General features: G+C 43.1%; 1 protein-coding gene and 1 long non-coding RNA gene across 4 annotated transcripts in view; one reads left to right on the plus strand and one right to left on the minus strand.

Annotated features, from left to right (window-relative positions):
• LOC111265065 (uncharacterized) overlaps window positions 1-13,393 on the minus strand; it is an 83,278-nt gene that overhangs the window by 40,490 nt on the left and 29,395 nt on the right. The window lies entirely within an intron of this gene.
• The window catches only part of LOC111265067 (uncharacterized), a 60,455-nt gene that overhangs the window by 24,190 nt on the left and 22,872 nt on the right, over window positions 1-13,393 (plus strand). The gene's annotated exons all lie outside the window — the stretch shown is intronic.

Consider the following 13,393-nt stretch of genomic DNA (forward strand, 5'->3'; position numbering starts at 1 on the left):
CATCTGGTCATCACAGGCGACTTCATAAAATCGTTAGACTGCATCGTATGTAATGCTCTCCGCAACGAGATCCCCGGTTCAAACCTGCGGGTGATCTGAAGCTTTTCCGTCTACTCCGCGGAACCCGATGTGCAGCGTATGCTTGCCGATCGCCTGGCAGACAATCGAAGATGAGGATTCGCTTTGTTCTCGACCGCCATTGCTTCAGTAGCAGCGACAGCAGCAAAATTGTAATGAGCCACCTGCTATGATTACCAACCAACACCTCTGAGAATAGACATGGATCAGCAGTGTCGGTTGCGTTTACCTTCCACCTGTTCGTCCTAACAGAATCATTCCAGTCCTACTTACCCTGTCGTTACGGTGGAACTGTCGATTTTTGTATCTTGGGGGCGGGAACGTCAAAGACCGATCGATCGATTGACACCGGACGTTAGACGAACGGGTACAATTGACGCATGTAACCGCCTTCGTCGAAACGTTTATGTCGTGGAGCCATTCGTCGGTGCCGTTGTTTAACGCCAGTAGCGGCCATATCTCCTCCCGTCACCCGGGACTAGAATTTCATTGAGGCGTTTACATTGTAAGAAAAACTTATCATATTCATTGCTGGCAATTTTTGCCGCCCCAGTCTCTGTTTCAAGTTTAGCTTTTCTTTTTCTGCTCGTAAAGCCGTCCGTTGTCGCTGGCGTACTCCACTGCATACTGAGCCTACCTGTTGCTACTCTCGGATCTGCGATTTTTGCTGTTGACGCTGACTGATGTCTATCAAACTGTTTCCCACCAGCAGAGGCTGGAAGCTCTTTCGTCAACCTTTTTTTTTCTGCTTTTAATTTCTCGTCACTTTGGCGAACCGTGTTCCACCCATCACTTTTCACTCGGGTGCTTTTTGCTATAAGCTACTGTTTGTCTGTCGGTCGGTCGGTCTGGGTGTGTGCGTGTCTATAGCACGCCCTGCGAATTATTGTTGGGATTTTACCAGTGCGTCCCTACGTGTAGCTTCGACTACTACGACTCCTATCATTGCTGCAATTATTATTAGGGGAACTGTATTTAATGTAGCACAATTTCCATTATTACAAATTCAGCTGTTATGATCATTTCAGCTATAGCTGCATTATCAAATGAATTGCCGTCTAGCTCTGTCTGATCGGAAGATGACGGAAAGTTAAAAGAACGTGAAGCAGAGCAAATCGAGTACCATACTATAGTCTTATCACACCATGGCGCCATGCCACCGTCGTTGTGACTGGAGCTATTCACAGCCGACGATAGGTTACAGCTTGTTCTGAGAGAAGCGTCCACGGTCATTTGACGGGCGACGATTGCTGCTACTTCGGTAGGCGACTACGGTGCTCACGATGACGAACTGCCGTCCAACGATCGCTTTAGCGACAAAGTTTCTTGCAAACGTTGCAATTATGCTCGAAGTTGTACGCTCGCTATTACGTTTATCTGGATACGGAACGTGTGTACAAATTTGGTTGCATCAGCTTCCAGTCGGCGGCACGTGTCGTTGCGTGTTTGTGGGACGGAAAATCTGTTTCCTCATTGTCCTAAAAGTCCCTTTCCGGTGATCTATCTTTGTCTTGTAGCCGACGCCCATTGACCAACCCAGAGATTTTGCGATTTTTTGTGAAACACCCGTAACGTCACTGCCTTAGCTATTATTTCTCACGGATGGTACAACCCAGCCCAGTTCAACAAACAAAATCACATTCAGTCAATGAGGGACAGCGGTTACTATTCGACCACGACCATTGTAAAATTTGACCGGGCCTCTGCCCAACCCGCTGCTCCGGAGGCCGCTCCACCTGCGGACCGATGATCGTGAGTCAACTCTCGCATTGTACAAGCATATGTTAACCATTCCGATCACGCTTGACCGGCTTTAGACACCACTGGGTTCCACGGGCGTCAGGCAGGCGGCTTAATAGGAAGGTCGTGAGCCTGTGAAATGATGGCCTGAACTAGCTCGAGTTTAGACCGAACCAATAAGCAGACAAAGCGAACAACCGTAAGCCGAACCAGGCCCGTTTGCAGACAGGTTACCGTTCTTATTGCCGGTACAGGACAAACGATGTGGGACGGTACCGGCCGAGCTCTGTGCGATAACCGGCAATAGACGACGTCACTGTTTGACAAAGGCGACAACGGCATCGACAGTCGGCAGCCTGCTTTGTGTCACCAGTGGCCAGGAAAGTGGGGGGTAGACCTCTATGGAACAGCGTGGACCAAGCGTCATTCATGTGCGTAGTAATGTTTTGTCACGTATTTATTCACGAACCCGACTGGTGAAGTCAGCAAACAATTTTGTGCACACGCACAATTCTAGGACATGACCAGCACAGCGGTCGCCACACGACTAGACTACAAATGGCTTAGTACATTAAGGGTACGAAGCGTATGATGCTCTTGTTATTGTTGTAGTTATGTAAGTGTGTTTTTTTTTTTCGATAACAACTCACGAGTAACAAATGACCCGTGAAATTTTCTGTCAAATTATCGTTATCAGCTGGTAATTATAGCTCTTTATCTACGACACGAAAATGCGGTGTAGTACAGTCTTTGTAACGAATACAGGTTTTCCTTCGCTCGTCATACCGTCACGTACTCGTTCGGAGGATGTAATAGAATTCGTAGGGGATTCAGCTTTCTTTTCCAGAATAGCCTTCGTAGTTAGTAATAATGAAAGGCAGAAAACGTTTGGGAAGGAGGCCGTCTGGCCTCGTTATGACCACTTTGACGTGACAGACATTGGTGTAAGAGAAGAATATACGTCCATGTGATGATTATGGTATTCAGTACGCTAGTGGTAAATATCGCGAGTACGGATAGCGTAAATAGAGCATCAATATAGACAGTATTGATGGTCTATTTAGAAGAAGCTGCTAGGGGAATACAATGTGAAAAAACGTTATATCAGTAACTTCTATTGAACTATCCTATCGATCCTGTTATTGAAGAAACACTAACTTGAAAGGATTATGGATATCTTTACATTTACTCAGTGTTAGTTATCATGACAATAGTATCATCGGAGAGTAACTGGAATAGCGTAATTGATATCTATCGCCATTATACCTGAGACAACATCAATGATTGGTCCTAATGTGAAGGCATCACTCATAGTGAGGCATAAATTTTACGTTTGCTGCGAGGTTTTCCCATTGGTAGCCTGTTTGGATTCGCCGAACGCTCTTACGAACACCGTTACTACCGGCCAAGCGGAATAATGGAGAATATACTTGCATCTGTATAGATTCAATGAATGTTCTATGTATTTTTTTTTTTGCACTGTTATCAAAAACGAAACGAGACCATAGGCGCGACATCATTGAAAGAATAAATGGACGACGTAAAGCGTACGAACGCAAACGGAATAAACAACGCTCCGAAACAGGACAAACGAGATAGTTGCAACCCAACGAATTCTATAAATGTACGTAAGACTTGCTCAAGGAAATTATATGAGGCCTGCACATTTGAACTGAAAACTGATGCTATATCATAAAAACTTTACATGTACGCAGAACGTTGCCGGTGGGACCGAACGTTGCTAGCCACGTTTGACCCCACTGCCAGAGAATCAATGGCGTACAAATGCACGATGAAAGTTGATAAAGGTGATAATCGGTGCTTGAGTTTGGGCTGGAGAAACGGTCATGCTATAGGTAAAGTATGTAAATACTATTCGTTTGTCGACAATTATGGCTAAATAGATTAATCATAATACCATGGCTTTCGTTACTAGAAGTATGTTGATTGGCGATAGCTGTGTTGCTGGATCCAGTCGTACGCGTAACGAGCTAGGAAAAAAAAACATCGACTTGCTTTTCGTCTCATACGCGCAGCGAGAGACAGGCCGAAATGGATCCGCAGTGTTATAAATACACGAAACACCTGTGGGGTAATTATCGTAAGTGGGGATACAAATGATAGTAGAATCTGTCGTGAACTGATACGATTCTTTAGATATCCTATCAAATATTAGTTCAATGGCCTTGCATGGATCAAAAAAACGAAAAACCCCACTTTTTCTCAGAGGATTAGTCAAATGGTAAAACAGGCACCCCCCCCCCCCCCCCCCAGGTGCCATCTTTTTTGTGTAATGAACTCAAACGGCTGAAGATTAAATTTTAACTGCGATTTAAGTGAATTTTGCTTTTTTACAAGCTAACAATAGCAGTTGAAAAAAATCATCCGTACAAAGGGTGAAAGTGTTTGTAGAGATTTTTTTCAACACCGGGATTGAATAGCGTTCGGAAGGCCAAAACATTTAAAATCGCCTAATCGGTAACTTCTGTTGCCATTGATACTTCTGCGATGTACTTCCACGGCAAGAGAAGTTCACATGATTAGCGACGACGACGACGACGACGACAACAACAACGACGACGACGATAACAAGGGGTTGATTTGTTTTTATTTTAACTTAAGCGCGGCTCCGTGAGCCTCGTGGTGAGCGCAGACTAACGAAGAACATCCAATCAATTTCATATGTACAAAATCATTTCAGTCACAGATGAGCATAAAATGATAAATGTAGGGCTCTAATATCGAGGGATGCAATCGAATTAAGCAAGATTTGTGTTTAATTAGCCGTTGATTCTTCTGAAAATACAAATGAACAGAAGAAATGTAAACAAAAGCCCCCAATATGCTTGGGATGCTTTAGGGGGCTCTAACGGTTGAGCCTTCCTACTATTTTCCTATATAATATTATGTTTATTCTTAGTTTACATTACAGGGCTGTTATAAATCATTTAGTATTTTTCGTCATTGTAATGGCGCTTCGACACTTGTGTATCTGTGCCTTGTCACGTTGCTTGCCACAGACAGAAGCAACCATCTTAGATGCGCTGCTGAATCGAACCTGGGCTAAATTATTCCTACGTGTCCTACAGTCACGCTTCAATCGTGACTGCCATAGTTGCTATACGTGGTAGCCTTCGGGACCTCCGTCTTCCCGTACTTAGGGCCCCAGGTTGCGAGTCTTAGCTGGTGAGAAAAACGATATTTCTATAAACGCAAATTATTTTCCTTCTCCTTGGGCGTGAAAAAATAATTTGAAGGCGCGGCCTTTCTGTGCAGAGATAATAATGCTAACACCGTCGTCGAAAATTGCCAAGAAGTCATCAATAGTTTGTCTTCCCGAAAATTGTACTTTCTTTCGTTATAACGACGATGTTGTGTAACTGATAACGTTATCTATTATTATTATCGTTTTGAGCTATTAGCTTCCTTTAAAGAAAAATTCGGGCGGATGGTAAGAAAAAAAAATGAGCAACAACAACAACAATAATGGTCTGGTGACTAATGGTTCTCGAATTAAACTTGACCATAGATACAGTGTAATGGAACCATAGGGAACGCTTTCTAAGGATTCATATAATAGATGCTTAGCATGGGTAGCGCCAAACAGATATTACGTTTTCTGGGGCCGTTTCGTATACAGATGTTGATCGTTTCCGCAGTTGAGGTATATTCAGCCTCTAACAGATAAGTTTTCCATGAGATGACACGCTAGCGATAATCATCGTACTTAGTTGGACGTTACGGAAAATAAATATCTCTGATTGAAGAGTCTCTCTGTTTGCGTTTTTTTCCAAAGTTTTGCTTGGCCATGCTCATGAAGCTGAATGTTGTGTTGAGAAGATTCTGCGGGTTTGAAGAAGAAGCGATTTCTTAGTGATCACGCCGTTCGTCGTGTCACGTTGTAAATTCAGCTGTTAACAGCTCGAAACTTATCAATGTGCTCTTTCCTATTCCGTGCTTTAAATGGTGAAAACTGGGAAATAGAATTTACTCGGTTTACTCGATCATCCAACCGAATTGTCGATATCATTGGCCATATCAGTAACATAACAGAGGAAAATTATTTCCACTATCGTAATGTAAATTATCGGCTTCACTAGATTAAATCGTTTCTGGTACGCTCCTGAATGGGGCTCGTTGGAGACAAGTCTCTCACTGTTAAACTCCGTAACGTCGTCTTGTTCTATGCTAACAGTTTCTATCCTATTTTTTATTGCCGTGCAGAATTATAGAATTTAACGCCCCCTCTCTCTCTGTAGATATTTATGTACGTATATATACTTGTACGTATACGTAAGAGCTTAAATCTAGCATTGTAAAACGCGTAACGTCTTTCTGTACGATGATATAATCACGGCTGCACGGCGAAGCGACGACTAGTGCTGGCATTAGTCGTATTAAGAGTGCTTCATTTTGGTGATTTCATTGTTGACGTTGCCGATGCTGCGGCAAAAGAAGGTTGAAAGGAAGAAGCAGACGACGATAGAAGCAGATGAGAAATGGAACTTGGCAACAGCGGGGAATCGTGGCGTTGCACAACTTCATTCATCGCTTATGTGCGTCCATATACACGATTAATTACCACTAGATCCAAGACTTTAGCGGCAGGTGTACTGCGGCGCAGGGCCGCAAGCTACACTGCCACTGCTGATAGCCGTAGCACGTCCCGTTGTCATGGACTGTGGCGGACATCTCGCTATCCCGACGATTAAATTTCTTCCACTTCAGTTTGTTTACGCCATTGCTCCGGTGAAATGATACATGTGCACTCGACGCGTACTTGTCCGACTAAGCCGATGATGCCGACCATACGATAGGTTTTGCATTCGGCCGTGGCAGCGCCGTCAAAGCGGGGGAGGCTCACGCCCGTTTGCCGTTGGTGTGTATCATGCCAGTGAAAGGAAGTGGTAAAAAAAATATCATTTTCGAAGCAAACCAATGGTTAACGGACTTGCTGATTTTGGAATTGACTTCATATTGAAGTTGGCTCGCTAAATCATGATCAAACGTTTGTTTTTGAAGTATTCCGTAACACTAGAAAAGACCATTTTATTATAGGAAATAGGTCTGGACAAATTCTCGTGGGATAATTTCGACTTTGTGTCGACGAATCGCGAACGTGTGATACTGCATTATTCACGAAAAGAAATATTAGAAATTTCTATAGATTCTCAGCCAAAGCACGGCTGTACCTAAGAGCATGGGAAATTTTTTTACGAACCTATTTGTGCTCTTTAGCAGACGATAATAGGATATTGCTAAATAAATTATTACGGCCAGCTACACCAATGCATCTGGCAGAAAAATCTACCAACTGATAACAGTACAGGGCTATAGATCTCTATCTTGTCAAAATTTCACTTGAACATCTGGAAATCAAGGCTGTATTTCCGTTGTGCAGGGCATATAGACTTTAGCGATCAATCTCGCTAGGACAGGACTAGCTGCGCAAGTTCCTTATCTTCCGTTTCCAAACAATGAATGATTAGTATTCGCTTGTGTAAGCAGGAAAAAAACATCACTACACGGAACAAAACAGGGACGAGAACCTTCTTCCCATTACGACAAGCACTGGCATCTATGATGATCTACGATCCTTCTACCAGACGCTGTAGCGCTAATCCATTTGTAGTTTTCTAGAAAATTGACCCAGATCGAAATTACTGGCAGTACGTCTCTGTGTACAGACTTTTGGCCAAAGCAGACAGCCCACGTAGACATCAGAGCGAAGTTTGAAGGTCTATGTTATTTCATACGTTGTGAATGACAATCGGACCAAATATCAGAAGCTATAACGGGCGACCATTTTGTGAAACTCAGGGCGTGGATAGAATACGTAAAAGAGAGATCTCAAAAATAATAACTCCATTGAAACGGCCATCACACTGATGAACGCGGCTTGATGAACACATTGTGGTGTTAGGTGAAACGAGCAGCCGCTTACGATTGTTGATTAAAAGCGCCATATCGGTTTCGGATAAAAATACGAGATCTAGCTCCACTATAGGTTGAGGCGATCAAAATACACCTAAGACACTACACCCAACAACGCATATCGTCTGCGTCCCCTTTCGAACGTGAGATGCCCAGGGTTTTTTTTCTTTCATTGAAACAATTTGTACCAATTTATAGTGACTTATGGTGTCTAATGCGTGGTTTTAGGGGTGTACACGGCATAGTGTGAGTATATACAAATACAAGCATATATTTATGTGCAAGGATTTCGTTTGGCTTTTATTATATTCTTTATCCAATAGCTGTATAAGGGAGTTGTGTTTACCGCATCTCACATTAAACTGACTGAGCTAACTGAATTCTGCTCCGCACATCCCTTATCGTTATAGCCATCTCGAAGTCGACTTCCCCTTCCAAACTGATAGACGACAATGTCATCCCTACGCTATCAGCGAGCCAATTGACCCAGTTAGTGCTTGGCCTCTTGTTTAATTGGGCTTATTTTGAATATGTACTTTACTTAGATATGATATAGTAGTGGATTTTAGATGTTTTGCTTGACCTAATAGGACAAACATCGTCGGGCAGAGAAAAAATGCGATTAGCATTTAAATCTGATCGAACTGATGACTTTCTAAGCGCAAACAAAGCACCAGACCTCTAGGCTCACCTGTCTCTGGAAATAGTTTTAGGATAAGTCGAGCGAAGTTCCATAATTGCCCTGTATAGACCTAGTTATCTTATTAGACCTTACTCTTACGTAGGATGCAATTACTTTTTCAACGGTACGCCTACAGCAAGTTAAACGAAATAAATGACCACCTCTAGCCATTTTTTAAGTGTATCAAGGCAAGCAAGCCCGTTCTGCTAGGCGCAGGTGTTCCCTATGAGTAAAGATTGGGTTCCATTGCAGTGCAAGCCCCGGCAACCCACTCACGTCTAATAGGGCTTTGTTCATAGGTCAAGTGTCCTGAAGGTTGCAACGTTGCTCCTCTACTCAAGTGTACTCATACGTGAAGCAGGTCTTCAAGTCGCTAAGTTCCAGCAGGCACTGTTGTTCTCGAAGCATGTTCGATGTTTGCTAAGGGGCGGATTGTCTGATCGCATATTCTTTTGGCCTGGTTTGCCATTTTGTGCTAGGTTATTTCAAATTAAATGATGCTGATCAATCAACTAGGAACCTTTAGCTATACCGATCAAGTGGCTCTTTTATGAGTGATGTAGCTGTAGCTAGCATGGTTTTATTATCCGTTTCCATATTAAAACACGGTCAACTTCCATATTAAAGGCAATTGGATGATCAAGCTCAGTTGTGAACTTTCCGTCCGTCCGTCAGCCTAGAAACTGTCTCGTCTATGGCCTTTCACAGGTATTTGCCTGGGGATAAAGGGTTTTTGTTGTTGTTGTTTTCTCTCTCCTTCTAGATTTGAATTTCTCCTTTATTTTGTTGCTAGACGACGCCGTCCGTCTGTCCCGGACGACATCGACACGCGGGCCATCGTACCGTCTAGAAGGTAGGTCTGTTAGACGTCGCGTTGGCAAAAAGCGCCATTGCCGTTGCTCACATTTATATATCTCGCCAAAGAAGGCTGCGGGCGTTAAATAGCGTCAGCCGCTCCGTTGCTGTTGCTATTTTGGCCTTAGATAAGTTCGCGCCCTTGACGGTCACGCCTGCTTGAAGACGCGCAATGCTCATAGCTCGCAGTCGAATGCCAGCGCCAGCCGACTAGTGGACACGCATCAGTTGAAACGGCGACAGCAACGCCACGGCGGTCACTGGCGATGTTGTCTGAACACACACAGCAGCAAAAATAGCTCGCCTCTTTGTCATCAGTCCACGGGGGCCTGAATCGGATTCTGTAGTTTGCTACTGGGTTGGTCCAATAGATCTTCGTATGGACAATAAAATGAAAAATTCTAGTCGCAGCTTTGACACGAAGCTGCCGCAGCTGCTGCTGCTTGTGGCAGTAATACGTTTCGGAAGAATCATTCAGCAGCTTAATGTAGGAGACGCTGTCAAGCTTATTGTTACGCACAGATCAGATTAGTTTAAGTAAGAAGTCTGAAATCTCGGATCAGTCCATTTCTGCTATTGTAACTGACTGCAGAATTGCTCAAGAATTAACATCCAATTAAGTATTTGTGTAAATACGCATGTACAAAGCATAAATACGTTTAAGTAGATATTACCGTAAATGATACAATACATTATCGAGAGAATCCCGTTCTCTTCAGGCGTTTTTCAAAATACCCCCCATTATTTTCGATTTTTCTGTGAGATACCCATTCTTTGGCATGTTTATGGAAGAACTTATTTTAGATAATTTGACAGAGCACAAATAAAATAAGTGGCATGAACTACTACGGGCCTCTTCTATTTTCTAGAAGTAGATACCTATTCGACTAGGACTTGGAACATGAGCCTATGTTTGCTCATTGTTTAGTGTATTTTTTTTTGTATTTTACCCCTCTTGTATTAACATTGCTGTCAAATCGGCGCCGTTCCCATCGCCGTTACCGCTACGTCAACTAGTGTGACCCCCAGTAATGATATCTGTATACAAATACACAGTTTAGAAAGCAGCTGTCCTTTGTGCCCGTTCACTGTTTTGTCGACAGAACACGGTCTATACACTTCTATGCGCTATACCGCAGCCGCCGCTGCTACTAACGACGCAAAGGTCTTCTGTTTAAACCTTTTTCCGATCGGTAAGAAAATGAATGATCGTGAAACGACAATTGGACGGTAACGATCTGGTTGTTGGTCAGTGGAGAGTTTTATGTGTTCCGTTTAGTGCAGCTCAGTTGAGACTTGCAAGTTGACCTATAACACAATTGAATGATCACTTAGATAGAACGAGCTATTTTTTCTTGCACTCTGTCGATGTCGCACCATGCCAATGCTGGATGAAGCTTCTGATGAACGCGCAGTGGCAGTACCACCACTCTATCCACGCTATTGCTGGGCTTTCGGGATCGTCGATTTTGATCGGGTGCCAGCCAACAAACGACTACACGCACATGTGATCACAAACAGACGTGTACACACACGCACGTACACGTAGACAATATCAATGGCATCGATGGTGTGCAATGGTGTGTAGTGGTCATGGTGTACAACAAGAGGCACGTGATAAGTGCCTGAAGTGCCCTTTCTTTGCAGGGACTTTCATCGTTTTGTCTTGAGGCCGACCGGTGACTTGGCCTGCAGAAACGGTGAACTGTTCATATCGCTGCGGACGTGGGAGTAGCAGCAGAAAGACCAGTGGCAGTCACCGCCATTTTCAGGTGGATTAAGTGTGGACATTCGGTGTAAAGCCGGAAGAAGTGATGGCTGCCGCAAGCCGCTGATAAACCAAGAGCGATTTTTTCAGCAGAGCTTACGACTGTTATGGAAAACCTATTCCACGCGATGCAAAGAGAAGTAGGGGCAAGACCAGATGACTACTGAAACATCGTTCCGCCATCTAGCAGTTAACCGCATCCCCGCGAGCTAACCAGCCGGTGCTGTGAACAACCGTTGCGCTAAAACCGAAGCTGGTACCGCTACTGGCATCGTAGCGTCTTTTTTATACGCCTCAAACCATTGAACTGATAACGTGAATAGACGGCCCGATAACGCGATTACGGTGACGTCGATAACGAACACGATAATAATGATAAAGATGGAGACAACGGAGGCTTAGCATACTTAGCGGCGAAGCTGACGTGAACCACGAGGAACGCCGCTCAGGGTTAAAAGCTGTGCATAAAGGACATTACAGGCTGCCGCTATATAATAGCAATAAACATTATTAATGAGACAGGTGGGAACATTTTACGTCGATGATAGGATCATCATTATTGATGCTAATATTCATAATGGCGTCCATGTACGTCTCTTGATTCTCGTCGCGATGTCGACGCGATCGAGACACGAAAGCGAGAATGCCTGAGAACAGCTATAGTAGTTCGTACATACTGATTACGCAAATCGTCCTGATCAGGGTCAGCAGTACTTCGAATATTTCTATGGCATTCTGTCACCAGCTGGCCAGCTTCTGAGATCGGTCTACGGCAAAGCAAGTTCTTTTACTTTGATGGGTTCCGTTCAACGCATGACTCGTTGAACCAGAGTGCTAGTAACAGGAACACAAACGACTGGATGCTAACGATAGCTCCGTGGTTGGCTAATCTAAATCGGCCCGTAATAATAAAGTTTCGGTCTTAGCCACATGTTTGTAAATAAAAGCGACACTCGAATGAATAGTAGGTAAAATTTATTATATCGTTGATGCTGTTTATTTCTAAGAGGATTTGGTGTCCTCGTTTCCCGACCATTATCACACGATAGCACCCCGTAAATGGCACAACTGTTTATTGTTATTGAACTCCTTCTTATGTAGTTATTTTGGTTATTTGCGTGTTAATCTTCTTCCTATGCGATTGCTGACTAGTGGCAGAGCAGCGAAACCTCTCTCGTTACTGACTATAGTAACACATTGATAAGCCAACCTATTCTATAGGAGGATACTGGTACAGAACGGGTAAAGAAATCAATTTATACAGGTGAACGACATAAAAAATCCAAAAAAAAGAGTCTACCGAAATTCTTAATGATAAATCTTCAACTATCTCATTGAAGATTTGGATGTTTTTGACTAAAGCGATCAGGCGTTCTCCATTCTGTCACGGCAGGGATACGCTTAATCTGTAAATCAATCTTCCGAACTTGAAAATATTGAAAGCACTTCAGCAGTTAAGTATACGCGTAGTTAGATACGTTGTGTCAATCTTTGTACGTCAGATCAAACGTACTGTGCGAAATGTATATCATGTTTCATATCAGATAATATTCTCATGACCTACCATCAAACGCATAGGTTCTTATGATCGCAATAAGAAAAATAAATAAGTAACAAATTGAAGAGGTCTGTCTGTTGGGACCATTCCAAGGTTGGCATGTTACAAAGTGGCGTTTCTGCGCATCATATGGCCTCACCGTAAACGAGTCGAACGGTGTTTTACTTAGAAGAATTGGTTTATATATATCTATCCAAAACTTCAGTACAATGTATAGTTACCGTTATTTTACTAAATTCCAGTTGCTTGTTTATGTAAAGATGGCCATATCACTGACGGCGAATGTGTGACGTCTTCATGACAGAATGAATGAATGCCTTTTTAACTATTGCCGTTATTAGCTTTAATTTGAAGTGAAGTAACCGTTAAAAGTTTTGCTCCGTTCATCTAAAACTGATAAACTTACATAGTATACAACCATAATTACGAACTTACCTTCGTTACGAACTAATAACAGTAATCTGTTCCGGGAGCTAGGTGCCACCGGAACGTCTATGCTTGTTCATAACATGTTGACCTGATATCTAAGTGACGAAACGAGATTTTTCTGTCGTCTGCGCATCATATTGGAGAACGTAAACATCACAATTTAGGTTTAAGGAGAAGCAATAGTATTCGAGGGGGAAATACTAACGGCAAAAAAAGTACCAGAATGGGGTTAATTTCTGTTCTAAATTATGCTGTCATTTCCTAGCGCTAGCACTCTAAAACTTCCCGTTTAGTCGTAAATCGATGCCAAATTTTGGAGGCCTCTCCCTTTTTCTATACATACGTATAT

This window comes from Varroa jacobsoni, unplaced genomic scaffold (assembly GCF_002532875.2).
Source record: "Varroa jacobsoni isolate VJ856 unplaced genomic scaffold, vjacob_1.0 scaffold_928, whole genome shotgun sequence".
Lineage (NCBI taxonomy): Eukaryota > Metazoa > Arthropoda > Arachnida > Mesostigmata > Varroidae > Varroa > Varroa jacobsoni.